At 45.7% G+C, this 25003-nt stretch overlaps 1 long non-coding RNA gene across 1 annotated transcript; it reads right to left on the bottom strand.

Moving 5' to 3' along the window:
• Window positions 1-306: 306 nt before the first annotated feature.
• LOC132591831 (uncharacterized) lies at window positions 307-19594 on the bottom strand. Its single transcript, XR_009557245.1, has 3 exons — window positions 19510-19594; window positions 16459-16549; window positions 307-347 (listed from the first exon to the last, which is right to left on the bottom strand). It is a non-coding gene; the product is annotated as an uncharacterized LOC132591831 (long non-coding RNA).
• Between the last annotated feature and the right edge of the window lie 5409 nt (window positions 19595-25003).

Below are 25003 nucleotides of genomic sequence, written 5' to 3'. Positions count from 1 at the left end.
CACACAAAAGCTCATACCAATGACAAACTTAGTTGGTCTCTAAGGTGCTACTGGAAAGAATTTGTTTCGACTATAGCAGACCAGCACGGCTACCTACCTGTAACTATATTCTTTTCTGTTTGTGAGCACCCCAGGTGGTGTTGATTGGATGCGGGTGTCTTCAAACTTTGGCTATGTCCTCTTTTCACGCACGCATCCTCTTTTCCATGGGTATATAAAATGAGAGTCATCATAGTGATCCATAGTTAAAAGTCGGCAAAGGTGTCCTCTTTTTTCCTCTTCCAAACACGGCAACCCGGGAAAGGCTGAAGGACTTCAGTTGGTGTGAAGTCGGTTTGAGAAACAACCTGTGGAACAGCACCATCAAGGCACAGAATAAATATGCATTTTGGGCAACGTCATGTGAACACAGATTAAGAATCCGGCATCGGAAATGCAGAGCAAGCTATTTGATATCTAAAACAAAAAATAAGTGAGCTAGGCAATGGGTTGTGTTGATTCCAGCTGTCACGTGAAATGGGGAACAACCCTAACAACAATTCGCTTTTAATGTTTAATGTTGTTGTTTAGTCGTTTAGTCGTGTCCGACTCTTCGTGACCCCATGGACCATAGCACGCCAGGCACTCCTGTCTTGCACTGCCTCCCGCAGTTTGGTCAAACTCATGTTCGTAGCTTCGAGAACACTGTCCAACCATCTCGTCCTCTGTCGTCCCCTTCTCCTAGTGCCCTCCATCTTTCCCAACATCAGGGTCTTTTCCAAGGATTCTTCTCTTCTCATGAGGTGGCCAAAGTATTGGAGCCTCAGCTTCACGATCTGTCCTTCCAGGGAGCACTCAGGGCTGATTTCCTTAAGAATGGATAGGTTTGATCTTCTAGCAGTCCATGGGACTCTCAAGAGTCTCCTCCAGCACCATAATTCAAAAGCATCAATTCTTCGACGATCAGCCTTCTTTATGGTCCAGCTCTCACTTCCATACATCGCTACTGGGAAAACCATAGCTTTAACTATACGGACCTTTGTCGGCAAAGTGATGTCTCTGCTTTTTAAGATGCTGTCTAGGTTTGTCATTGCTTTTCTCCCAAGAAGCAGGCGTCTTTTAATTTCGTGACTGCTGTCACCATCTGCAGTGATCAAGGAGCCCAAGAAAGTAAAATCTCTCACTGCCTCCATTTCTTCCCCTTCTATTTGCCAGGAGGTGATGGGACCAGTGGCCATGATCTTGGTTTTTTTGATGTTGAGCTTCAGACCATATTTTGCGCTCTCCTCTTTCACCCTCATTAAAAGGTTCTTTAATTCCTCCTCGCTTTCTGCCATCAAGGTTGTGTCATCTGCATATCTGAGGTTGTTGATATTTCTTCCGGCAATCTTAATTCCGGCTTGGGATTCATCTAGTCCAGCCTTTCGCATGATGAATTCTGCATATAAGTTAAATAAGCAGGGAGACAATATACAACCTTGTCGTACTCCTTTCCCAATTTTGAACCAATCAGTTGTTCCATATCCAGTTCTAACTGTAGCTTCTTGTCCCACATAGAGATTTCTCAGGAGACAGATGAGGTGATCAGGCACTCCCATTTCTTTAAGAACTTGCCATAGTTTGCTGTGGTCGACACAGTCGAAGGCTTTTGCATAGTCAATGAAGCAGAAGTAGACGTTTTTCTGGAACTCTCTAGCTTTCTCCATAATCCAGCGCATGTTTGCTATTTGGTCTCTGGTTCCTCTGCCCTTTCGAAATCCAGCTTGCACTTCTGGGAGTTCTCGGTCCACATACTGCCTAAGCCTGCCTTGTAGAATTTTAAGCATAACCTTGCTAGCGTGTGAAATGAGCGCAATTGTGCGGTAGTTGGAGCATTCTTTGGCACTGCCCTTCTTTGGAATTGGGATGTAGACTGATCTTCTCCAATCCTCTGGCCATTGCTGAGTTTTCCAAACTTGCTGGCATATTGGGTGTAGCACCTTAACAGCATCATCTTTTAAAATTTTAAATAGTTCAGCTGGAATATCATCACTTCCACTGGCCTTGTTATTAGCAGTGCTTTCTAAGGCCCATTTGACTTCACTCTCCAAGATGTCTGGCTCAAGGTCAGCAACCACACTACCTGGGGTGTACGAGACCTCCATATCTTTCTGGTATAATTCCTCTGTGTATTCCTGCCACCTCTTCTTGATGTCTTCTGCTTCTGTTAGGTCCTTACCACTTTTGTCCTTGATTATGGTAATCTTTGTACGAAATGTTCCTTTCATATCTCCAATTTTCTTGAACAGATCTCTGGTTTTCCCCATTCTATTGTTTTCCTCTATTTCTTTGCATTGCTCATTTAAGAAGACCCTCTTGTCTCTCCTTGCTGTTTTTTGGAAATCTGCATTCAGTTTCCTGTATCTTTCCCTATCTCCCTTGCATTTTGCTTGCCTCCTCTCCTCCGCTATTTGTAAGGCCTCGTTGGATAGCCATTTTGCTTTCTTGCATTTCCTTTTCCTTGGGATGGTTTTCGTTGCTGCCTCCTGTATAATGTTACGAGCCTCCATCCATAGTTCTTCAGGCACTCTGTCCACCAAATCTAAATCCTTAAACCTGTTCCTCACTTCCACTGTGTATTCATAAGGGATTTGATTCAGATTGTATCTTACTGGCCCAGTGCTTTTTCCTACTTTCTTCAGTTTAAGCTGGAATTTTGCTATAAGAAGCTGATGATCTGAGTTACAGTCAGCTCCAGGTCTTGTTTTTGCTGACTGTATAGAGCTTCTCCATCTTTGGCTGCAGAGAATATAATCAATCTGATTTCGATGCTGCCCATTTGGTGATATCCATGTGTAGAGTCGTCTCTTGTGTTGCTGGAAGAGAGTGTTTGTGATGACCAGCTTGTTCTCTTGACAGAACTCTATTAATGTTTAATAGATTATTGTATTTTAATATCCTTCTGGAAGCCGTCCAGAGTGGCTGGGGAAGCCCAGCCAGATGGGCGGGGTGTAAATAATAAATTATTATTTTTATTAGCCAGATACCTAATGCTGACTCATTCCCATGCTCATTTACACTGACCCAGACTTAGTTGATCACATGCCCTAATAAAGGCACCTGCAGCTGGGGAAATTTTCCATTGCCTAGCAACTTCTTCAGGACCATTTTCAAGTTTCTTCTGGAATATTCCAACATTTTATACACTGCTTGCATGCTAAAATGGCTTCTAAGCTGTTTACAAATATCAAATCAGTTCTAAAATATCCATGTGTAATCAAAAGACACACTGATACAATCCCATCATTCCAACATTAAAAGCACCCAGGATTAAAATATACAATAAAACAAGCCTATTAAAAAGTATAACAATTAAAACAGCTAAAAGAGCAATTACAGCAGTCTTGGGGGGAAGTCACCAGCAACACTGCAGCTGGCAGAACTGAGGCATTCATCTGTAAGGCAGGCACTACAAAATGGTGACCCTTTGAGAATAGGACTTGCTGGCTCTGTGATCACCGAGGTGCTGTATTAAACAAGCACTGGGCTATTTTGATACATCAGAGTTATGGATTGAGAAGGCCGAGTTTCATACACACCTGGTTAGCTAGAACGAAATGTTTCCCGAGGGTGAGCAAGGTCAGTGAGGTGTATATCTTGGAACAAAGCAGAAACTAATTAGAGAGAGCAATCCAGTCCCTCTGCTGAGGGAAAAGTGACTGGTAGGAATAGATATAGATATATATATATATGACACACAGAGCAAGGGAAGGAAGGAAAAAAACATTGATTTTCTTGAAGAAAAGAGTTACCATTTGAAGGGAGGGAAGTAGAATGACTTCCATATAAAAATATCCTCTTTGCCTCTATAATATTTGACTTCACCCCCAAATGCGCACTCCTCCACACAGGAGGGTGCCAACAACCACCATGCTGAATGGGTAACTTCAGAAGTAATTCTCAGCAACTGGGACCAGGGGCGTAGGAAGATAGGGGCGGTGGGGGTGGGCTGCCCCGAGCGGCGGGCTCCAAGGGGCCCATCGCGGGCGCCCGTCCCGCCCCCAAAACGCATGCCCCGCCCCCGGAACGTGTGTCACGCCCCTCTGGGAGGCGTGCCCCACCCTCTGAACGCATGTCGCGCCCCACCGGGTGCCAGCCCCGCCCCCGGTGCCGGAGCAACGGCCACTGACTGGGACTTCTTAGTTTAGAGAGAAAAGGCAAGTGTAAGAGGTGACAAAATAGAAGTTTATAAAGTTATGCATGGCTCAGAAAGAGTAGACAGGGGGGAAAGTTCTCTCCCTCTCTGCTAGCACAAGAACTCATGGGAGTCCCATGAAGTTGACGCTGAAAGAATCAGGATGGATAAAAGAAAATACTTCTTCATGCAGCACAGTTAAAACCGTGAAACTCATTCAAATTTCTACATGTTTGATCTTTGTGGGTTCTGACATGAACTGACCTGATCCACACCTCCGAGAAGAAGGTATAGATCAGAACATCAAATTTAAACACAGTTCACACCTCAAATACACACACACACACCCATTCAAATCTATTTTTAAAATGCACATTTTGAGATCAAATACATTTAGACCTGTATTTTAGGAGAACTTTTAAGATACACACAGATTTTTCAATTTTCTTTTAAATGCAAAAATAGGATGGGACAGATTTCTGAGTGAACCAATGAGAAAGTCAATCGGACCAAAGAAGGTGGGTGCTTCTGTGTTGAGGACTGGTGACTCCGACAACTAGGCGGAGGATTTCTCCACCAACTTGGAAATTCTGATTGGTCTCCTGGGTCTGTGGAGAGATTAAAAGATTGTTCACAGCACACACAACCTTGGTGAAGCTGTGGAAGACAACAGGCGACTCCAGTCTTAGAATAGTACATCTTTTGGTAGGTATGACCTACAGAAGCTCCCTTCATTATGACAGGCTGGACTTGTGGGGTAGGTGAGGAAAACCTTCGCTTTTCAGGTAGCTCTGGGGAGGGTGCGAGAAACATAGAAGGCTTGTAGTTTGGTGGCAGAGCATCTGCTTTGCCTGCAGAAGGTCCCATGTTCAATCTCCGGCAGCTCCAGGTAGGGCTGGGAATGGCCCTCATCTGAAACCCTGGAGAGTTACTGCCAGTCTGTGTTGACAATACTGTGCTCAATGGGCAATGGTAGTCCTCCTGGAAGCTAGAACACTGGTTTGTTTCACACTGGTCCTGCTGGCAGATTTCCCATAGGCATCTGACTGGCCACTGTGAGAACTGAAGATGGCCTGCTGGTCTGATCCGGAAGGACTCTTTTTATTTTTTGCAAAGATGTGCACCTTAAGCAAAATTGCACATAGAAGTGGGCATATTAGGATAAATTTGCATTAAAACGCTGATGAATTTTCATAATGACTTCTTTTTTTAAAAAAGTAAATGGATGTAGAAATGTGTAGGACTGAACTTCAGATTGGAAAAATGAGAAGCTTGGAGAAATCAAAATGGTGAGATTGGCCCATCCCTTCCCACTACTGAAAGCACCATGTTGTTGTTTAGTCGTTTAGTCGTGTCCGACTCTTCGTGACCCCATGGACCATAGCACGCCAGGCACTCCTGTCTTCCACTGCCTCCCGCAGTTTGGTCAGACTCATGTTGGTAGCTTCAAGTACACTGTCCAACCATCTCATCCTCTGTCGTCCCCTTCTCCTAGTGCCCTCCATCTTTCCCAACATCAGGGTCTGTAATAGCAGGCATACTGATCCAATGAGGTTATTGCCAATATTCAGTGGGAATCTAGGAAATCCAGCACCCTTCTCTCCTGCTTAGAAATGGCCACAGGGTTTCAATCTCTCTCTCTCTCTCTCTCTCTCTCTCTCTCTCTCTCTCTCTCTCTCTCTCTCTCCCCTCTCTCTCCCCCTCTCTCCCCCTCTCTCTCTCCCTCTCTCCCTCCCTCCCTCCCTCCCTCTCTGTGTGTGTTGGATTGGGGTGAATAACTAGAGCCACTCAACCCATTTCTCATTTGTGAATGAGACCAGGAAAGGAAAGCACTGCACCATTCTTCCCCATCTCTTCTGCTGAAGTTTAAGAAACGGAATAACAGCTGCTTCCCTATTCTTGAGTGAACAAGTGATTATCCTTTCAGCTCTCTAATTGCCCAATCAGTGTTACATCAAGCAATGAAACCAAGCCAATCAATGCAAAATTCAACTTTAAATATACCCTTTCGTTTGTATATTTATATATGTATGTACAAAACTGGTAAACAAACAACAGCACCAATGCTGGAAATGGCATGCAAACATCTTAAGTGAGGAAGAAAGATGCAGCCATGTTCATTCTCCACGCTGTGGCTGAATCAGATGGTAGTGCTGCCTTGCAGTCATCCAGAATGTATTTTCTGAGCCTAAGCTCTGTTAATCATACCAATACAGAAGGTGGACCTCTCTGCCTTTGAGAGATGCAAGAAGAGTCCTGTCGGATCAGACCAAAGGCCCATCTGTTTCAGGAGCCTGCTTCCCACACTGGCCAATCAGATACCTAGGGGATACCCATAAGCAGAATATCAGACCAGTCGGCCGTCTCTCAGTGTTGTTCCCTGGCAATTGGTAGCCAGAAAGGCATAATGCTTGTTTACAAAGCTATTGTACTACCAACCTTACTATATGCTTGTGAAACATGGACCACTTATAAACGCCATCTCCAACTCCTCAAAAGATTCCATCAATGGTGTCTCTGAAAAAATTAACACATCACTTGGGAAGACAGGCGAACTAATATCAGTGTACTGGAAGAAGCAAAGATCACCAGTGTTGAAGCAATAATTCTTCAACATCAATTTCATTGGACTGGCCATGTTGTGCGGATGCCTGATGATCGTCTTCCAAAGCAACTCCTCTATTCCAAACTTAAAAATGGAAAGTGTAATGCTGCTGGTCAACAAGTTTAAAGACCGTCTCAAGGCAAATCTAAAAAAAATGTAGTATAAACACTGACAACTGGGAAACACTGGGCTGAGAGCACTCCAGCTGGAGAACAGCCTTTACCAAAGGTGTCATGGGCTTTGAAGACACTCGAACTCAGGACGCAAGGGAGAAACATGCTAAGAGGAATGCATGCTTGGCAAATCCACACCGTGATCAACTCCTGCCTGGAAACCAATGTCCCCACGGTGGAAGGACATGTGGGTCCAGAATTGGCCTCCACAGTCACTTACGGACTCATTGTTAAAACCGTGTTTATGGAAGACAATCTAACTCGGCTACGAGTGATCGCCAAAGAAGAAGAAGAGTGTCTCCAAATCTGAAATTAGGAACACAGGAAATTGACTTTTACTGGTACTACTTCAAAGCATTGGTTCATCTAGCTTAGTATTGTCTACAGCAGGCATCCCCAAACTGCGGCCCTCCAGATGTTTTGGCCTACAACTCCCATGATCCCTAGCTAGCAGGACCAGTGGTCAGGGATGATGGGGATTGTAGTCCAAAACATCTGGAGGGCCGAAGTTTGAGGATGCCTGGTCTACAGTGACAAGCAACAGCTCTCCAAGATTTCAGACAAAGTCCTGTCCTATCCCTACCTGGAGATGCTGGGGACTGAGCTTGGAAACTTCTGCATTCAAAGCAGAGATAGTACAACTAAGCTACAGCCCTTCCCATCCATATAGTATGAGGCAGTTCAATCCCTGGCATTTCCATGTAGGGTTGGACAGAACCCCTGTCTGAATGCCTGGAGAACTTCTACCAGTCACTGCAGTTGATACAGGTCTAAACTGACCAATGGTCTAACTCAGGCATACCCAAACTGCGGCCCTCCAGATGTTTTGGCCTACAACTCCCATGATACCTAGCTAGCAGGACCAGTGGTCAGGGAAGATGGGAACTGTAGTCCAAAACGTCTGGAGGGCCGAAGTTTGGGGATGCCTGGTCTAACTCCACAGAGGTCAGCCTTCCATTCTCCTCCCCAGCATTGTTTTTATAACATCAGCAAGTAATGGATGTGTATTTCATGGGACTTGGATGGTTCTCAGGTTCTGTTGCCCAGCAAAACTGCAAAAAGGTAAACAATAAACCTTTCTTTTAAAAAAAGTAAAAATAATAATGGCAGCAATTTAGTCTGCCAGATGGTAAAGTTTAATGGCTTTAACTGCACATAAACTGGGAACTGATGGGTTTCTAAGAAAGCAGCCTCCTGTTTGCAGATCTTCCTTTGCCTGCACTGCTGACTTCAATTACACAGGTGCTGCTTATTCTTTTTTTTTTCCTAAGTGGCAACCCAGTTATGTAAGAATTCCAGGAAATCAATCAGGCAGAAACAAAGGAGGCAATTCAGAGGCAGAATAGTTCCCCACTCCACCATCCTTATAAAAACAGCGGCAAAATCCAGCTCCCTCCTAAAAATATCAGAGCCGGGACTTGGTTTCTGTCTATCCCCGGCAAATCCATTGTCACTCGCAATGGGAAAATGGACTCACCCCTGGCATTCTGTGAATGAGTTGGAGAGGAAAGCAATTAGACAGGAAAGAATGAAACCATTCATCCCAAAATACCTGCCCTGCCTGCTGTAAACAACCGGGTTTCATTCCCAACGTTTGCAGGCATTTATCTATTTTGAGAAGCATTGCAAAGTCAGTGATTCATGTGTACATAATACCGCCTGTATAATTAGAGACAAAAGGGAGCCTCTTGGGAAGCAGGCACTGAGATTTGGGTCCCTGTATAATAAGAAGACTAAATGCCATGAATTTCATAGCACTCAGGCAGCCAGGAAGCTCCACTTGATTGGATCCACAAGATGCCCAGTCCATGAAGTGTAAAGTGGACCCCAGACACTTACATGTAGAATAGCCAACCTGCAGTTATGGAGGCAAACAGTTCAGCCAATAGACACTGTGCCAGCATCTTGCTTAATACTTCTTATTCGAAGAAATAAGTCCAGAGACCTTCCCTCTTCCCAACAACTCAAGACACTCTTTTTTACACTAACATTCTCCACCCAGGTGGAGAACTTTTATGAAGCTAACAGCTTTTGCAGGTGTGTTGCAAAACCCGCTTCCCAACTTGGGGATCTTTCTTTAGGAGGGATGCTACTGTACTGTGACTTAGAAATTGTGAATCAGGAGGTCCCTGGTTTGAATCTTAGCTCTGCCATAAGCTCACGATGTGGCCACTTTCTCAAGCCTCAGACCCCACATCTCCAATATGGGGGATAATTATACTTGCTGTACCTTACAGGGCTATTGTTAAGAACTCTAATGAGAGAACGATAGCTCTTCAGAAATTTGAAAGTGCCATACAAATTTAAGTATCATGGTCATCCTCGACATCTCAGCCAAGGGTTGAGTCACATCACTAACTTGAACCAAGCCCTCTGCCTGGCATCTATGCCAACTTCCCTTCCCTGCCAAATAGGAGCCGGATGGACTCGATGTTTGTTGGGCATGTAACTTGGAAGGAAAACATGAACACTTGTTTGCTATTTTTAGAGCAATTTGCTTTTTACTATATTGGGGAATGGAGCAGAAAGCAACCAAGCTCAGCCTGCTAAACAAAGGTTTTGCCGTCACAAGCTTCTGCTTGTTGAATTCTTAGCTGTTTTGTACTCCCTTTAATATACCTTGGAAATTCCCAGAAAATGAAGTCTTGGTGATAAGCCAATCTATTGAAATGTAATGGATCATAGGATCATAGAGTTGGAAGAGACCACAAGGGCCATCCAGTCCAACCCCCTGCCAAGCAGGAAACACCATCAAACACCATCGATTCATTACAAGGAAGAGGATTGATCAGTTATGCATTGTAACTTTGTGTGGCCTAGATCTGAAGCTACAAATGAATGGATTGCTTGTTTTCAATAAGAGGGGCTTCACCCACAGATTCCCTCTGGATGGGGTTTGGCTGAGACCTTCCACAGAAGGATGAACAGAGGAAAACAAAGCTTATGAGAGAGAACCATATTCATCCTTCTCACTTCTATCTAGTCTTCACTCCATACTTGGAGTTGATGCTCTTCTACTGTGTGTGTGGAAGGGAACTTTCAGGTAAGTGTGTCTTCCAGTCTGTATCCTCAAAGCCTCCTTCACGTATTTAGAGAAACCATTTTCATAACCATCATTCCCGCTGGTAAAGCAGCTGATCCAGATTAGTGTAGCATCAGTAACCATGGACCACTCAATAGCCTACTGGGAGAGATTTACAAATCACCTTTTTTTTTGGAGGGGCGGGGAATTACTCAGTTCCATGCTGAACTTGATTCCAAAATGGGTTTAGGAGTGTTGGATGTCCCTGGAGCACAGTCGAGTTACAGGTCATGGGATTGGTTTCAGTTGCTGCAGCCCAAGAATGTGGACAGGACACTTGTGGCAGTGAGGCTGACTCCATGTCCTCTTGGTCCCTATCCATCATGGCTGGTATAATCTAGGCAAAGGGGAATGAATGGCTGGAGGGGTCCAGGGTGCGCTCGATGCCTCACTACAGGAACGACTTATGCCCACTGCCTTGAAAAAGGTGGGGATGCAACCCCTCCTGAAGAGGTCCTTGGATCCAGAGGTTTATGTCCAGTCTCTAATATTCCCATGCTGGGCAAGGTGTTTCAGAGAGGGCTGGCAAAGCAGCTGCAGGTATGCCTAGAGGCAGCAGATTATCGAAATCCATACTGGTCTGGTTTCGGGCTTGGTTTTGGCACTGAAGCATCCTTGGTTGTCCTGATTGATGACCTCTTGTCAGGTGAGAGACAGGGGAGTGTGGCCATCTTAGTTCTCCTTAACAGTGGAACAACTCAAAGGTAGGTTGACGAGAACATAATGTGTCCCTCTTGTAGTGCAACCCTCTACTCTGCACAAGTTCCAACAAACAACAGTCACCTCTGATGTCAAGGCACAGTCAGGAGATGGGAAAGGAATCCTCAACAACCCCGATTCTACAGACACATCAGAGACGACCAGCCAGCAAACAAACAAACAAACAAACACTTTGCATCACCCTGCATTGGGTTGTTAAGGGGACTGGGAAATCAACAGCTGTTGCTATGGCGATGACAGTTCATCACCATTCAGTGCACAGACCTGAGAAGCACACAAGAAAGAAGTGATAGAAAAAGGCAGGCAAATGGCAACAGGTTCCTCTGGGCCACAGGAGCTGGATTAGGCCAAAGGAACAAAGGAACCTTAGCCCCCTCATGGCCGCTTTGGCTGACAGAAGATGGGAAGGTACTCAATCTGCAAATTTGTATTTCTGCTGGCAAATGCTTTGACTACAAGCTGGTGAGGCGGTTGTTGTTTGAGGCCTTTTTGCCTTCTTTCTGGGCTTCAGCCCAAGGTGCTTCAACCTGATCATATTTACCTACTTGGGCATCACACATAAGGAAACGAGGAAATATCTGCTGGACCAGGCCAAAGGTCCACCTAGTCCAGCCGAGTCATCCTCACATATAAGAAACCCGTGAGCACCATTAGTGAGAAGAGCAACAAACAATTAAATAGAGGCCATCTCATGGTGTATTGCAACACAATTGTATGGAACAGTTTGCCACGCCGATTGGGTGATTAGCTCCATGGCACCACAGAACTTTCTTTTGGAGCTATCTGGTAAAGCACCAAGAGTCTCAAACCAGGGACTCTGGAAGGGAGAACCAAGTCGACTTATTTTCTGTGCACAGTGAATGCTTGTCAAAGGAGGAGTGGGTGCCACTGCTGCAGATGAACAGAGGGTGGAATTCCAATGCCTAGCTCACCAGGCCCAGGAGATAGAGGCTCCACCTCGGTGTAAAAGGGTGCTGACACTCTTCTCCCTGAGCTACCTTTGTTGGACCAAGAGCTTTGTCTCAGAACACTACCAGCCCTGGCCCACCTGTGAAGCTATAGAGAAAACTGACTGATCCATGTGGTGAACCATGTTTTACAGCACGATAAGGACCACTGCTGCATGGAGCAATGGGAAGCAGTTGGCTATGCCCACTGTTCCTGATACAAGGCAATTGGGCAGATGCCCCAAAGTCTTCTGGGTCCTCAAAACAGCATAGAGACACCCCTCCCTCACATCTGTCTGTCTGTCTGTCTGTCTGTCTGTCTGTTTGTCTGTCTGACTCTCTCTCTCTCTCTCTCTCTCTCTCTCTCTAGCAAGCAGCTCTTTTTCAGTTTTACATTTTGTAAGAGTGATGCTGTTGGAATGTTTATTTAGCATGACATTATCTGCAAGAAGAAACTTCACTGATTTTTATTTATTTATGCTCATAACCCCATTTATCATTTCAGTCTACCTAGCAGGTATTGTCTCATCTCAGAGGAGCCACAGTGACGGTGGGGGGGGGGGGGAGAAAGTGAAAACATGCTACCCCCTTGCCAGTGGATGCATGTTTAGTGTTGCACCTGTGCTTTGTGGTTTAAAAATATCCCTTAAATCTCCATTAATAACTACTATCAAAGTCCCATCTAAACCCTGGTACAATTTTCCCTCTCTTTCCCACCACCAGGGAAGGATAGAACACTGTCATTACGTGTCCTTTAGATCTCTGTGCGGCTCTTTGTAATTGGATGGCATTTGACTCAGTCGATTGAAAGCGCAAAGCCCGGCCTGCATCACAGAGTCTTGCCTCCTCTTTTTTCCCAGAACAGGAAGGGGAAATTGCTGGCATTACATAAAAGCTTCGCAAGCACATATTCTATCTATATTTATTTCTCTTTTGCAGTCTGTTCCCCACCACCACACACACACACACACACACACACACACACACACACACAAGGCTGGGCTTGCCAAACAGTTGCTGCTTTAGTTTCTCTACCACCCGCTTTGTATTTCTGGGGGAAAGATTGCAACCATTTGTTTCATGGAGAATATGCCTATCAATGGATACAGGGGCAGACTTTGCTCTTTCAAATTTCAGCAGTGACCTGTGAGAGGCCAAAATTCAGCACCCCCTTGCCTTCTGTTCTGCTCAATTCACTATGCAATAGTTGTGATGCCCTGCAGTGCCCCCTAGGCTTGGCGCCCAGTGTGGCAAAACTGGTTGTACTGCCCTAAATCTGCCTCTGGTGGCTACTAGCCATGATGGCTATACTCTACCTCCACTGTTGGAGGCAGGATGCCTCTGAATGCCAGTTGCTGGGAATCACAAGTGGGGAGAGTGTTGTTGCACTCAGGTCCTGCTTTGGGACTTTTCATGGGCATCTGGTTGGCTACTGTGAGAACAGGATGCTGGTCTAGTTGGACCATAACCCAGAGACAGTAGGATAGAGAGTGGGATGGGTCCGAACACTGCCCAAATACCAAGGTTTTTAATCTGAAGCAGCAGCAACAGAAAACTCCAGTTACATCAGTCCCGAAACTAAACACAACCACCATGGACCACCCAAACTTGTACCACCCAGCAAGGAAGCAAACAGAAATGTTTTCTACTTTGGGGGAAAGAGAAAATGTTGTCAAGATGGTCATAGCCCTCTGACCTCCCAAGGTTGCATTCCAGCACATATTTACCAGGATTGAAGTCCCAGTATACTCAATGGGTCCCAAGAGGAGATTTGTGACTGTGTCTTTGCCAAAGAAGCACATCTGGGATTGGGCTGCAAGTGCTTCAAAGGGCAGCAAAGCCAGTGACTTGTGGGAGGGGGAGCTCCATTAGAGCTCAAAAGGCTTGGAAAAATATCCATACAGATGGCAGTAGGGGAAAAAGAACTCTCCCCTGGCAGATAGTTGCAAAATGTGTTATATTTATTGCTTCCAAAGGAGTACAATTGACCACAACAGTACAGCCACTCTGTGAATGTGTGGACACTGTCTGATTCATTGGAAAATTATGTTAATCATTTTCATTAAAGTTTTTTTTTTCAGAACAAAGCAGAAAAGAAGAAAACAGAGTTAGTTGCAGTGTGTGCTGCAAACACCTTCTACCAGCTGTTGAACAAATCTTTGTCTTGTTGGTCTACGATGCACAGTGCAGTCTGCCAAGAGAGTTATTGATTCTGCCACAAAGTCATCCTTGATTGCTAGACTGTTCTTCCAGCAATATGTGACCTCTGACTTGACAGTTTCCTTTATTCCTAACATGGTTCCCAACTTGTTGCTCTTCTCCATCGAAAACTTCCTGGAAGAACCTTCACGAAGAGGCAGCCACTATTTATGTAAACGAAGATGTCCATTAAATTTGTGACCAGTTGTTCAACAGTATGTGGGTGGAAGCATCTTGAAGAAGCAGATATTTCCTTTCCAGAACACACTTCTTCATTTTAACAGGCTCCAAGTCCAAATCCCACCATCGCGCTTCTCTAGTGGAAACAAAATAAAAAAATTCCTTCCAGTAGCACCTTAGAGACCAACTAGGTAAGTTTGTTATTGGTATGAGCTTTCGTGTGCATGCACACTTCTTCAGATACTTCTGCAGTGGTGGTGGTCCCACAAGTACTGCCATCTGCAGGGTGGACAACGTTGGGCGTCAGAACAGGCCCAAGATGACAGTAGGCACAGAGGTCAAGTGGATGCCTGCCTGTCTCCTTCCACACAGCCACGCGGTTGCATCCTTAGGCTTTCTGAGAGTTCAGGGGCCACCACAGCTGCTAGAAAACGATTATTTCATCTTCCTTTCAGAGCGGCCATCCTAGCAAGCATAGGCAACCAAACGAGGTTGACATTTAAAGGAATGGCAAAGATTACATTTCTGAGATTATATTTAATATGAGTGGCCCAATTAGTCAAGCAAAATCAATACATTTCTACTGAATAATAAGCCTGGCACATTCTAATGCAAGCTCCTTAGGAGGAGGGAAAAATAGCCTTATTTTTCTACATTCATTTTCTGTTGTGACATCTCTGGCTGCCTCAAATGATGCATAATGTTATTTTCATCTCTTTCAATTGAATTTTAGTACGTTCCCTTCTTTGATCTATCAATTTCAATATTCATTCATCAAAGCATTATCAAAAGGGGACAGGAACAGATGTAGGTGGAGAAGTCGTCTGTGCCTTGCCCAGCATCACCCAAGGTTTGTACAAAAGTCAATGCACAGAATCTGTTCCTTTCCCCTTTGCTGAAAAACGGGGAAGTTTCCTCTGAAGGAGACAGTGCAGGAGTTTTTGTGCTTTTGCTGAATGACTGAGAAGAAATCACAAAGCTGGAGAGGCGAACACTTGTAGGATGTTCACACTGGTGACTTAAAATGCAGTGAGATCAGCCTCCTGCCCTGCTGTGTCCCAGGCCACATTTGCATGGTGTTGTGCACATCAGATATGGGGTAGGGTGCACATTACCTTTTTGGGTCCCTCATGATGACTGTAAGACTCACACAAACCCCATAATTTATATTCACGAACCAGTTCCACTTCTCCAACTCTGGAGGGTCGCTAAGTGGCTTATGTTCACTGTTCCATTAATAAGGTAAAGGTAAAGGGACCCCTGACCATTAGGTCCAGTCGTGACCGACTCTGGGGTTGCGCGCTCATCTCGCATTATTGGCCGAGGGAGCCGGCGTATAGCTTCCAGGTCATGTGGCCAGCATGACAAAGCCGCTTCTGGCAAACCAGAGCAGCACATGGAAACGCCATTTACCTTCCCGCTGTAGCGGTTCCTATTTATCTACTTGCATTTTGATGTGCTTTCGAACTGCTAGGTTGAGCAGTGCTTTTTTCTGAGGGTACTCAGGGATATGCGTACCCCTAAACATTTTGTGTTGCCCCAACCGACCAACAGATGGACCGACATGCCAGCTGTTTCTGCAGTAGCAGCACAGACTGGAACTCCCTGCCGGTGCCCAGGGATGAGAGTCTAGAGCAGCTGCGGTGGAGGCAATGATGCTCCTCCTCCTCTTGGCAGGCTAGAGCCAGCCAGCGAGCACTCACCCCTTCTCACTCAAGCCAACCCCGCCATCGCCCTTCCTGTCCTCTCAGTGCCGCAGCCACCTCGATTCCCTCGTCCGGGGGTTGGGAGAGGGTTAGCGGGGAGGAAGAGGAAAAGGATGAGGGGTAGCAGCCAAAATGAGAGTACCCCTAAACAATTGGTGGCACTGTGGTGGGACACAGGTGGCACTGTGGGTTAAACCACTGAGCCTAGGGCTTGCTGATCAGAAGGTCGGTGGTTCGAATCCCTGTGACGGGGTGAGCTCCCGTTGCTCAGTCCCAGCTCCTGCCAACCTAGCAGTTCGAAAGCATGTCAAAATGCAAGTAGATAAATAGGAACCGCTACAGCGGGAAGATAAACGGCGTTTCCATGTGCTGCTCTGGTTTGCCAGAAGCGGCTTTGTCATGCTGGCCACATGACCCAGAAGCTATACGCCGGCTCCCTCGGCCAATAATGCGAGATGAGTGCGCAACCCCAGAGTCGGTCACGACTGGACCTAATGGTCAGGGGTCCCTTTACCTTTACCTTTAAGAGTGATTTAATAGCTCTCCAGTCAATTCAGTTAATCTAATGGTTGTGGCCTTGAGCCCCCACAGTGGCAAAAGATTCCTGCACTGCAGGGGTTTGGACTAAATGACCCTCATGGCCCCTTCCAACTCTGATCCATGATTCTATGAATCTATGATTCAGTCACTCACCGGCAGGAAGTATGTGATAAGCTGGACCGAATTTAGTAGTGAGCTATTCCGTCACCATTGCTGCTGTTGTTATTTCTATATTCCCCTTCACCTAAAAACACAAAAATAAAATACTGAAAGATCATGTGGATCATCAATGACGAACATATCACTGAAGGTCGTATCGACATCATTGACATTGTGATGGCCACACACAACTGTACATACAAGAGCAATCACAGTCTCTCTATTTTGGAGGGCTAGTTTGGGTCAGAACTTGATGCTGTATGACTCGGAGTGTAAACATCAAGTGAAATCAGCAGAGGAGCTGCATTTTTTCAAATTTTCTTTATCCTAGGATAAACTCTTCCAGTTGTCGCAGGGCTTGGGTGAAAGCAGCCTCTCTCTTCCCAACTTCTTTGTAATGAAATGGAATAGGAGGGGCGCTGTTGTTTTTCTCAGGAAGACAGATGCCCACTAATGGAGGAGACCTTTCCCCTTCGCCGCCTCCTGCTGGAGAATGAAACCCAAGGCTCAGCTGCCTATTCATAGGGAGACTACTTCCTATGACTGGTCGCCTGTCAGGCGCGCTTGATGAGCAGAGTCGCTTAATCAGGAGACGGGGAGCTGCAGGCGAGCGATAAAGGGGGATCTTTTGTATCTCGGTGTACAAAAATAAAAAGCAATTTCATCAGGCAGAGCCGGGAAGAAACAGTCTTTGCAATTTCATGCTGGGAAAGAATGAAGGCAGCGGGAAAGGGGTGGAGAGCGAGACGGAGAAGCAGCCTCTGTGCGACGGCTCGCTTCTCCAGGGAGAGAAATGGCGGCAAAACAGGGACCCAGAGAACTCTGCCAAGAAAATGAAAGATCTTTCCTCCAAATAAATGAGGTTCTCTGAGAAATAATAAGCCTACAGGAGGCCTGGCATGGTGTTGTTGTTTACTCTTGGCTTTCCTTTCATTGCCATGGTGAGGTGCATCCCATTTCTACTCTGTCAGTAGCCACATCACCCCGGACTTCATTTTGGTGCAGGATTAAACCAGGGTAAGAGGGCTCTGTTTAGCCTTATTGCCCAGCTGATGCCACTGAGGATGCTGAACTAGACTAGCAGTGCCATTTTCTCCAGCACTTAGGCCACTCTCTTTTTCAAACTGTCTGGAGAAAAATATCCTGGAGAAAATAAAGGAGATGCTTGTTTAGAAGACATCCGAAGGCAGCCCTGTTTAGGGAAGCTTTTAATGTTTAACAGATCATTGTATTTTAATATTTCGTTGGAAGATGCCCAGAGTGCCTGGGGAAACCTCACTAGATGGGTGGAGTATAAATAATAAATTATTATTATTATTATTATTATTATTATTATTATTATTATTATTATTCTCTGCATTCATATACTGCCCCTCTGCCAAGGCTCTCACAAGGCATTTTATTACTTTAAAATGCTAAAACCAATAAACGATATTAAAATGCAGAGTGACAGAGTGCCCTCAGGCTGATGGTATACAAGGGACCTGGGCTGGGCTTCCTGGCTTCTGCCTCCCCTCAGGGCATGCCTGGCCTTCAGTAGCCTCAGGGAAACCAGAGGCTACTGCCCTGACCATTCCCTCAACGGCTCTGTCAGGAGTGGAGGCAATATACTCCCTGGCCTTAGCTTCCATGCTGCTCAAGTGATAAGCTTGTCACAGTCACACGCTCCCACAGAACTGCTGTTTCACACAACCACTTAGAGGCACTCCCATCCCCGCACTTGCTGGTCACTTTCCCCACTCTCTTTCCCTTCCTTCACACTTGCCAGCCATTTCCCCCTTCCCCCCCTTCCCTCACCTAGCATCTCCACTTTCTCTGCCACCACAACCACTTTTAAAATAATCTGGGCCACTTCCCCCTGACACCGCCGCTTTTACCTCCTGGGTGACTGAGCTACTAAAGGACTCTTGGTGAGTCCATGGATGAAGCCTTAAATTGGGGGTGGTGTGTGGTTCTTACGATGCTGCTGGATGCAATTCCCACCATCCCTGGCTCTTGGCTGTGCAAGTCCAACAACATCTGGAAGACACCAGCTTGTGGGGGGGGGGGCTGGAAACTTGATGCTTATAGACCGCATGCCACAGAATCCCAGTAGATTGGGTGGATGGGGGCAAAGCAGGCTGTTGGCATCAGTCCTTGCCTGCGGTCTTTCCAAAGGGTTGACTGCTGTGGGAAGCAGGGTGTTGGACTAGCTCCAGCATAGTTTTTCTTCTGTTATTAATTCATAAGTGACACTTGATTGTTATTTTTATTCCATTGCACTGAGATGTGTCCCATTGCATAAATATGCATAAATATGCTAGAACGGCGTCACTTTGCTGTGTAATGCAAAAAGTTTGACATCTTTGTCAAGGTGGGCCTTCCTTCTGTAGGATGGCCACATACAGGGGCGTAGGAAGATAGGGGCGGTGGGGGCGGTCCGCTCCGAGCGGCGCAATCCCAGGGGCTCCATCACGGCTGCCCGGCCCACCCCAAAACACGCGCCCCGCCCCTGCGCACGGTGCGTCCCACCCCCAAACGCGTGCCACGTCCCTGGGGGCAGCACGCCTGCTCTCTGCCCCCAGTGGCGGAGCATGAAGCTCCGCCGCAGGCCGCATACATGTCACCCCCCCCCCAAAAAAAAGAGGACAAGAGGGGACAGAGATTGGCAAAGAACCTGCATGGGCTAGTTTACAGTCATACCTCGGTTTAAGTATGCTTCGGTTTGAGTATTTTCAGTTTAAGTACTCCGTGGCCCATCTGGAACGGATTAGTCCACTTCAGGTTAAGTACGCTTCTGTTTAAGTACGGACTTCCAGAACCAATTACACTCATACTTCGGGTAACGTACGCTTCAGGTTGAGTACTCCACGGACCTGTCTGGAACGGATTAATCCACTTTCCATTACTTTCAATGGGAAAGTTCGCTTCAGGTTAAGTACGCTTCAGGTTAAGTACAGACTTCCAGAACCAATTGTGTACTTAAACCGAGGTACCACTGTATAGGCAGAGATGCAAGGTTAGAAATCATTGTCACAATTTAAATAGAAACACAGTAAATCTTACCCAAAAGCTTGGCAAGGGGTTGGACTGGATGGCCCTTGTGGTCTCTTCCAACTCTATGATTCTATGATTCTATGATTCATAGGCTCCCTTGCTTCCCTGGCAAGAAGCGGTATCATTGTGTCCCCCTGTCCCTTGACAAGGAGATGTTGGGTGTCCAGAGCAGCAGAGTGTCAGGTTTCAGTGAATTCTGATCCTCCCCCCCTCACGGCAGACAGCCAAGGAAGTAGACGGGAAGCTCTTACCAAGTCTTCAGTATTCACAGCAAGAGGCCTCTGTGCGCTGCCCCTTAGGTTAATGGCATTGCTCCAACTGAGCTCCTCCCCTCCCTCTTATTAGCAACAGCACTTCCCCTTACGGTGGCCGCCAGGGGCTAACTGTCTCTGAGTCCTTTGCTCTTCCACTTGCAATGCATGTCGGATTCTGGGAGAAGGGGGGGTCAGAAACGCTCTCCAGTGATAACGTCTCAGCTGGCTGTTCTGCCTCTGCCTCCCCCTTCTCTTCTCCCAACACCTTCCACATCTTCTGTTTGCCTGTCTCTGAGCTGTGACCTTCCTCAAACCACTGCTGTAATTCAATACTGCCTTCCTCTTCTCTGGAAGATTCAGTCTCGTCCCCCTCAGTCCAGTCCCTGACACAGAGGAGTGGCCTGGGAATGACACGGACAGGCAGGTGGGCTCTTAGCCGCTCAGAGCCAGAGTGAAGAGGCATGATTTTTGCACACACCCTGGGCCTGAGCTCTAGTGTTATTTCAGTTGCAAGGTTTTTAACTGGGGCAATCAGACTAAGATCCACTATTTGACTCTTGATTCAAAACCCTAAAATGTATTTTATATTATTGACTTTTTATTTCTATTCTTTGTATATCGTATTGTTGTTTTATTGCTATGGCCAATGGCTGATGCAAATAAAGATTCATTCATTCATTCATTCATTCTAGTGTTATAATGACAGGGACAAAAACTTTTCTCTACCCACTTTCTCTATGCCATGCATAATTTTTATAAACTTCAATTGTGTCACTTCTTACTCACCTTTTCTCTAAACTTAAACACCCCAACCTGCTTCAGAAAACACCATGAAGTGGAGGGGGAAAGCTGAAGGCTGAGAACGGCATTGGAATGCCACAGCCATATATTGTTGGCCCTCTTCACTCTCTCAAAATAGGCTTCAAGCAGTGAGTAGTCAAGATGGTTTAAATTGCTAGTGCCATGTTGAATTTGATAATAAGCCAGTCTAAATGTCTTTGAATAACTACACACACCAAGATATATTCACAGCTAATCCCTTGGGACCGAAATGATGTTGAATTTAGTGAAGTGGCTCTTGAGTTGAGATGGCTGTAGGAATTACCAAGAGAGGGTCACGCATATCTGCTGTGCATTTTAAAGGTTCTTTCCCCCCCCCCCCAACGTGGGGAAGTTTCATAGGAGAAATCCTTCAGGGCTCTTAACTCCTATTATGAACACATTTGAAATGTCAGCGGCTTTCGGTAGACGTTACTAAGTTGCGCAATGCGTCATTCCCTCTTTATTCGGAGGTATCATTTTAAAAAATAAATTTTATTATAAAAATTAATTTCTGAAGTGCACTGATTATCTGATCTGTCTTCTGGTCATATACATCTTTTTTTACTATGCAGTAGCTTTCCATATGGTTTGCCAGTATCTGAGTCAATAGCAAGGAGTCAATGGGGAGGAGTGAGGGCTAAAATGGAGTAAGGAGAAAGTGCTGTCTTTCCTATTAACAAACTTGTGATACTGAGTCGTATTTCTAAATGGTTGCTCAGGAAATGCTCACAAGTTTTGTCATTTTAATGTTTTGCCCATAGTGCCAAAAATTGCGAAGGCCAGGCTTGGCATGGTAGCAGGAAGCTAGGAAGCTGTCTTAGTCAGTCTGCTATACTGACTGTCAGCTGCTCCCCAGAATTTCAGACAGGGCTCTATCTCAGTCCTACCTAGCGATTGAACCTAGAACCTTCTTCATGCAAAGATCCTCTACCACTGAGCTATGGCCCTTCCTCATAATACACGGGGTAGTCAGTTCAGTTTAATGACTACAGCAGCCTTTTCCAACCTGGTGGTTGGCGGTTTGAATCCCCACGACGGGGTGAGCTCCCGTTGTTCGGTCCCAGCTCCTGCCAACCTAGCAGTTCGAAAGCATGTCAAAGTGCAAGTAGATAAATAGGTACCGTTCCGGCGGGAAGGTAAGCGACGTTTCCATGCACTGTTTGCCAGAAGTGGCTTAGTTATGCTGGCCACATGACCCGGAAGCTGTACGCTGGCTCCCTTGGCCAGTAAAGTGAGATGAGCGCCACAACCCCAGAGTCGTCCGTGACTGGTCAGGGGTCCCTTTACCTGTACACTCTCCAGATGAAGACAGGAGTGCCTGGCGTGCTCTGGTCCATGGGGTCACGAAGAGTCAGACACGACTAAACAACAACAACACCCTCCAGATGTTTTGGACTACAACCATGATTAGCATCAGCCGACTTATCTAGAGGACATCAGGGTTGTTCAATGGCAGTAGAGGTAGCGCTAGATTGGTTCCACCAATGTCCTGACTCCCACCACTGCCCTGCCTCACCACAGCCCCATCTAGGTAAGATGCATTATTGCTGGGGACGGGAGGGTGGCATTGTGGTTCCACCCCACCCCACGGGCTGCAACTGAGGTCCATCAATTTGTAATTACTTTTGAAAACCCTTAAAATATTTTCCTCAACTTTGGATAGGTGCATACGGGAGTTTACAGGCAACACAACTTTAAACTTTTATTTTTTTTAAAGCAACAACAAAAAGGGAAATATTTTACCTTTTCTTTTTGTGCAAAAATTGGATGCAATTTCCCATTTGGAAACGTGAAACCCTTCCCCAAGTCACCCTGATGCTCTTTGTACTTCAGGCAATACCCTGCTCTAATGCCCACTCCTTGCCCACACAATAATCCTAATATATATCACTGTTCAAGGATACGGGTTGTTGTTTTTAAAGCCAAAGTAAGCAGGAATACATTAGCCACATATTTATTTTATTTGATGTATTCATACCCCATAAATACATTTATGGTAAACTTTTACAAGGTGTCTCAAGGGCAGTAAGTCAAATAATCAATAAAATTAAGAAGAACAGGCCAATAAAAATAAAAACAGCGACAAAGAGCACCATATGCATTGAATAATATAGATCTTTGATGTTTTCTCGACAAACATGGCTCCTTGCATTTGCTTTATGTCTGGCCTGAGCAACTATTGAATTACCACGTATTAACATGACATTTTTATATGACATGAAAAGTAAAGAGAAAGCCCAGCCAAGGATCTGATAATAGCCGCCCGTAGCATTTCTCTTTTGCTGTTTCCTAAGTGGTCAAAGTGCTTCATGTATGTTTTCAGTGATCGTTCCTTACAATAGGAGGTGAGTCAACACCATTCCCCATCACTGCTAAGGTACTGAATGTTCCTAAATTAATGATATAGCAGCTCAAGAGTGGCTTGTAAGAATCATGTGGTCTCAGACACAGCAGCCAGCTCAGACCTCCTCACATGTTGAGCTTCTCAGGTAGACTGAAAGGGAACGAAGTCTTGATCACCTAGACCAGGCATGTCAAACCTGCGCCCCTCCAGATGTTTTGTCCTACAACTCCCATGATCCCTAGCTAGCAGGACCAGTGGGGGGAAAGATGGGAATTGTAGTCCAAAGTATCTGGAGGGCCGCAGGTTTGACATGCCTGACCTAGACCCTCCCAAAGCGAGTTAAGCTTACTCTATTGTCTCAACCCCTTCATACATTAATTAGACTTAAGCATGTTGGCTGGTCATTCTATACTTGCAAGAGCCTTCAGGAAGCAATGTTGCCCCATGGGATCTTGTGAGGGGTAGAGTGGCCAAGAGCTTAGAAGCTCCAGGGGCAAGGGAATGGGGGACATTTTGCTCATATGACTATGCCAGGCATCCCCAAACTTCGGCCCTCCAGATGTTTTGGACTATAATTCCCATCATTCCTGACCACTGGGACTGTTAGGTAGGGATCATGAGAGTTGTAGGCCAAAACATCTGGAGGCCCGCAGTTTGGGGATGCCTGGACTATGCCATAAATCAGAACAAATGCTAAGAAAGACCTAACCTCTGAATAAGCAAATCATGATGACTGCTCAATGAACATGACATCTGGAGGGGCCCGAAGAAAGCAGAGCATTGTGGTTATTAAAGGGCCCATTTTTCTCACACAGACAACCCTGTGACAGCCTGTCAGCTAAATATATGCTCATTTTTAGGCCATCAGCTTTGCTGACTCCACCTATGACACTAGCAGTTCCTGAATTGACCTTAGATCCACATGTTATGCAACCTTGATAAATATAGATGTGTTTTGATTTCGCTTCTTACCCAGTCTGGTGAGCAACCTCCTATTTGTGTTGGGCACATGTACAAAGTACTTACGTCACAAGTGAAAAATGATGCTTCACCTTCTCCTTCTTCTTGTTGTTTTAAATTGTTTCAGTATCTTAGTCTTTTTGTGACTTCCTGTCACATTTACCTAATTAATGACTCAGTAATTTCAGTTGTCCCTGGAAGAACTCCAGGTTCCAAGTAATCTAACTGCCCTGTGCATCATTGAGAGAGCTTAAGTCTGGAACCAGACCATGAATTCTATAAGCTGATTGACTGAGCTTAAATGTAATATAGGGACACAGTTAGGGGAACCTCACAGCTCCCCATGTACACAGCTTTCCCTAGCCGAAGCTCCTTCTGGGGCTGTTTCGTCTCCCTGATTTGTTCACTTTAATTGCTCAAGGATTTCCGTGCTTAATGCAGCTGAGATCAAAATGGCCTGTTCTGTTCCATCTGAATGGTATTCCAACCAAGGTATTGTCTGGCCTAAGGATCATATAACTTTGTTTGGGAAACAAATTCCACTGAAATCTGTGGTACTTGTTTCCAGGTGAATTGGTTGACGATAGATTCTGGATGGAGCCTTACATTTGAACCAGATGATATAGCATCATGTTTTAAGAACGTAAGAACAGCCTGCTGGATCAACATACTGTTCTCACAGTGGTAGTCTATAGGAAGCCCCCCAAAATGGATCTGAGCACAACTGCTTCTCACTTGTGATTCCCAGCAACAGGCATTCAGAGGCATACTGCCTCCATTCTCATGGATCCCAAAAGTGCTGTGACCCCAAAAGTTAATGAAGTTAGTTCTTCCCTCACCCCAGGCAGCAGCCTCCCCTCTAGCATTTCTCAGATGAAAATGGGGGGTGTTCTATTCTACATCAGGAAGCTTCTCCAATGTCTGATCTTGCCGCACACATCTACATCATATACATACCTCCACCTCTCAGCTTGAACTAATCACAGCCTCTCTACTGGACCTACCTCACAGGATTGTTGTGAAGAAAAAATGTCCGAGGGAAGGGATTGTGTGCAACACCTTCCACAGATAAATGGAATGAAATAAAATTTTAGCCGTAAGCTGCCTGAGTCCCTGTCAAGAA

The sequence above is a fragment of the Zootoca vivipara genome, chromosome 3, assembly GCF_963506605.1.
Source record: "Zootoca vivipara chromosome 3, rZooViv1.1, whole genome shotgun sequence".
Classification (NCBI taxonomy): Eukaryota; Metazoa; Chordata; class Lepidosauria; order Squamata; family Lacertidae; genus Zootoca; species Zootoca vivipara.
The sequence above is the reverse complement of the archived record's forward strand: the minus strand, read 5'-3'. Positions and strand labels throughout refer to the sequence as shown.